Source organism: Solanum pennellii, chromosome 9 (genome assembly GCF_001406875.1).
Source record: "Solanum pennellii chromosome 9, SPENNV200".
NCBI lineage: Eukaryota > Viridiplantae > Streptophyta > Magnoliopsida > Solanales > Solanaceae > Solanum > Solanum pennellii.
Window position 1 is genome coordinate 21,512,140 of NC_028645.1, and position 5,109 is coordinate 21,517,248.

Consider the following 5,109-nt stretch of genomic DNA (forward strand, 5'->3'; position numbering starts at 1 on the left):
AGTCTATGTAAGCTTCCTATGTGAGGAGTCTATTTAAACTCCATATGTATATATGCTTAGTATGCGAGAGTTCTATGTATACCTCAATATGTATAAAGTTTCAAACTTTTACGTATTTTGACCTATGAAATGTAATGTTCAATGCTAAGAGAATAGTCTTAGCCCTCTTCGAGGACACCGACGCCGGTTGCGTCTAAGGAGTGCTCCGTGGTCGTGACAAACTTGGTATTAGAGCATGAAATTAAATGATCTTAGGATTGATGTCTCACTAAAACCACGTCAAGTAGAGTTTTGTTCGTGGTTGTGAAGCGCACCACGATTATGAACGAAAGGCTATGTGATGCTTAGGAAAATCTCACTTTGTTGATATTCTTGAACTCATGCCTCTAGAGTCGTAACTCTACATGTCCTTATCTTCTAATCTCTTTCTTGTGCTTATAGGCAATAAATACAAGAAGGAACAACGTTCGAAGGGTCGAAGAGGAGAATTTGAATGAGGCTGTTCCCCCTCGGGCTCCTCAAAACCTTCAAGTTCCTATTCAAGAAGGAGCTATGTCTAATGTTGAGATAAGGGCGGCCATTCATAGCTTGACTAAAGTGTTGGCTACTCAAGTTTCTAGGGATACTAGGGTTCAAGTGGTTCCCAATGCTAGCACTACCACATCAAGGATAAGGGATTACACAAGGATGAATCCCCCTAGTTTCTTTAACTCCAAGGGTGAGAAGGACCTGCAAGGGTTCATTGATGAAGTGTTCAAAATACTAGATGCTATGGGGATGTCTTCTCATGGAAAAAGTGGAACTAGCCGCCTACCAACTCAAAGATGTGGCTCAAGTTTGATATGAGCAATGTAAGGATAGGAGGCCGGTCATATAAGGTCGGATTACTTGGGGAGCTTTCAAGACGACTTTTCTTGATAGGTCTTTCCCTTGGAACTAAGAGATAGGAATAATCAAGAATTCATCAGCCTAGACCAAGGCGGTATGAGTTTGAAGGAGTATAGTCTCAAATTCACTCAACTTTCCAAGTATGCTCCTACTATTGTGGCGTATCCTAGAGCCAAGATGAAAAAACTTTTTATAGGGATATATGATCTTGTGGTTAATTAATGTAGGTTGATTATGTGGATTCCTAGAACGTACATCTCTCATCTCATTGTTCATGCCGAACAAATTGAGGAGCAAAAGCTTAAAAAAGTGGTAGGGAATTGAAGAGGACAAGGGCGGATGATGGATATTCTTCTAAGGCTACATTTGAAGTACAAGATGAGTCAAGGTTCAATAAGAGGCTTCCCAATCAAAGTCCTTCTACCATTCCAAGGGTCAATAAAGGTGAAGGGTCTACACCCAATCCTAAGTAGAAGAAAGGTAGTGGTCTTTATGTGGAGAAGTCTCCCTGTGCTAAATGTGGTAAGAAACATGAAGGCAAGTGTCTAGTTGGTATAGGAAATTGCTATGGTTGTGACAAGAGTGGTCACATGAAGAGGGATTTTCCTATGATGATAGATCAAGGGAGAGAAAATGTTCAAGCACAAGCAAGTACCCCTAATCCCGATGCTTCTAAGAAGAATTGTTTTTATGCTCTCTGTGCTAGAGGTGAACAAGAGAAGTCTCCCGATGTCGTCACCAGTATGTTACAAGTGTTCTCTATTGATATTTATGCTTTACTTGATCCCGGTGTTACATTGTCCTTTGTAACTCCTCTAGTAGCCAGAAGGTTTGATTTTTGACCCGATATTTTGAGTCAACCATTTTCGGTTACAACCCCGGTAGGTGACTCTGTTAGTGGCTAGAAGAGTCATTAGGAATTGTCCTAGAACATTACCCAATAGTATTACTTTGGTTGACTTGGTATAACTTGATATGGTTGACTTCGATGTCATATTGGGGATGTATTGGTTGCATGCTTGTTTTGCTTCCATAGATTATAGAACAAGGGTTGTGAAGTTCCAATTCCCAAATAAACCCGTTTTAGAATGGAAGGGGGGCAAACTCAATACCTATAGGTCGAATTATTTCGTGTGTAAAAACTTATAAAATGATGTCTAAAGGGTGTCTCTACCATATTGTGAGGGTTAAGGACCTCGAATCCGAGGTCTATACATTATAGTTGATACTCGTAGTAAGAGATTTTTCAGAAGTTTTTCCCGATGATTTTCCAAGAATCCATCCCGAACGGGAAATAGGCTGAGACAAAGACTTGTTGCTGGATACAAGACCCATTTCAATCCCTCCTTATCAGATGGCTCTGACTGAGTTGCAAGAACTTAATCTCCAAACTCAAAGATTTACTTGACAAGGGTTTCATAAGACCAAGTATTTCTCCTTGAGGTGCTCCTGTGTTGTTTGTAAAGAAGAAGGATGGGTCCCTTAAGATGTGCATCGACTATCGTCAACTAAACAAGGTTAGTATTAAGAACATGTATCCTTTCCCTAGAATCGATGATTTGTTTGATCAATTGGAAGGGGAAATCTACTTTTGTAAGATTGACTTGAGGTCGATTCATCACCAACTTTGGGTGAGAGGAGAGGACATACATAAAACAGCTTTCCGTACTAGGTATGGTCACTATGAATTCCTAGTCATGTTCTTTGGTCTAAAAAAAGCTTCGACGACTTTCATGGACCTAATGAAAAGGGTGTTTTGAGATTATCTTGACTCATTTGTGATTGTATTTATTGATGATATTTTGGTGTACTCCAAAAGTCAAGATGCACATATGGATCATTTGGGGGTAGTGTTACAAATTCTTAAGGAACCCCAAATATTTTCCATGTATAGCAAGTGCGAGTTTTGTTTGAGATCAGTGGCATTTCTTGGTCATATTATCTAAAGTGAGGGTATACATGTTGACCCAAATAAAACCGAGGCGGTTAAGAATTGGCCTAGACCATTGACTCCAACTGACATTAAAAGTTTCTTGGATCTACTCGGGAACTATAGGAGGTTTGTGGATGGTTTTTCTTCCATTGTTTCTCCTTTGACTACCTTGACCCAAAAGAGTGTGAAGTTTGAGTGGTCGGAGGCATGTGAAAGAAGTTTCCAAATATTGAAAGATAGGCTTACCTCCACTTCGGTGTTGACTTTACCGGAGGGTACCACAGGATTTGTGGTATATTGTGATGCATCCCGAGTGGGATTGGGTGTGTTCTAATGCAACATGGAAAGGTAGTAGCCTATGCTTCTAGACAACTCAAGGTGCATGAGAAGAATTATCCAAATCATGATCTCAAATTAGCTACCGTAGTGTTTGCTTTGAAAATATGGAGACATTACCTATATGGTGTTCAGGTTAATTGGTATTCCAACCACAAGAGTCTTCGGTATGTGTTTACTAAAAAGGAGTTGAATCTTCGACAGTGAAGGTGGTTGGAAATGTTAAATATTACGACATGAGTGTTCTCTACACCCCGGCAAGGCCAATGTGGTTGCAGATACTTTGAGTCATATAACAATGGGATGTGTGTCTTATTTAGATGAAGGCAAGAAGACCTAGTGAAAGATGTTCATAGGTTGGCTAGATTTGGTGCTCGGTTGGAAGATTCTCCAAATGGTAGTTTTGTGGTCCACCATAACTTTGAATCGTCTTTGGTGGTTGAGGTGAAATATAAACAACATCTTGACCCGCAATTGATGGAGTTAAAAGAATTAGTTCTTAGTAAGATGACTGAGTCATTCTCACGGGGTGGTGGTGTTCTAAGGTACCAATATGTGTACCGGATGTTGACAAATTGAGGAACCAGATCCTAGAGGAAGCTCATGGTTCTCTTTACTCAATTCATCCGGGTTCTACTAAGATGTACCATTACCTTAATGAAGTATTTTGGTGTGATGGCTTGAAACGAGATAAAGCGGAATTTGTTACAAAGTGTTCAAATTTTCAACAAGTAAAAGTCGAGCACCAAAAGCCGAGTGACGTACTTCAAGAAATACAAGTTCCCACTTGGAAGTGGGAAGACATTAATATGGAATTTATAGTGGGTTTGCCTCGGACACGAAGGCAAAATGACTCTATATGGGTGCTGGTGGATAGGATGACGAAATCAGCTCATTTTATTCCCGTTAAGTCCACCTACTAGACGGAGGATTATGCAACGATCTATATAGATGAGATTGTGAGTCTTAATGGTATTACACTATCCATCATATCCGATAAGGGCGCACAATTCACATCTTGGTTTTGGAGGTCTTTTCAAAAAGGGTTGGGTACAAGAGTAAAGTAAAGCAGCACTTTTCATCCCTAAACGGATGGTCAAGCGGAGCATACCATTCAAACTCTTGAGGATATGCTTAGAGATTGTGTCATTGACTTCAAGGGAACTTGGGATGAGCACTTGCCCTTGGTTGAGTTCTCTTATAACAATAGTTACCATTGGAATATATCTATGGCTCCTTTTGAGGCCTTGTATGGTAGGAGATGTAGATCTCCGGGTTGTTGGTTTGAAGTTTGAAAGTCTTCACTTTTTGGTTCCGAATTGATCTATGACGCTTTGAATAAAGTTCATATGATAAGGGACTGATTGAAAACAACCTATAGCCAGCAAAAGTCTTATGCAGACAATAGGAGAAGAGAACTGGAATTTGAAGAAGGTGACAAGGTGAATTTGAAAACTTCACCTTTGAAAGGGGTGATGAGATTTGGAAAGAAAGGGAAGTTAAGCCCTCATTATGTGGGTCCCTATAAAATCTTGCAAAGGGTTGACAAGGTTGCATACAAGTTGAGATTACCTAGTGAGCCAGCTTTGATTCACCCGGTATTCCATGTCTCCATGCTTACGAATTGCGTTGGTGACCCCGAGTCCATTATTTCTATTGAGGTTATAAGTGTTGATGAGAACCTCTCTTATGAAGAGGTTCCAGTGGAAATCCTTGATCGACAGGTGAAGAAGTTGAGGAACAAAGAGGTGGCCTGCGTAAAGGTGTTATGGAGGAACCACGTAGTTGAGGGAGCAACATGGGAGGCCGATGCTCATATGAAGTCCTGTTATCCTCATCTCTTTGCTAATTAAGGGTAGTTGTTTCGATTAATATTGAAAATAATGAGTTAATTAATATTTGACTAGTTGTTACATCTTGGAAGTATCCCTTAGACGTAACCAGTGTCGTCG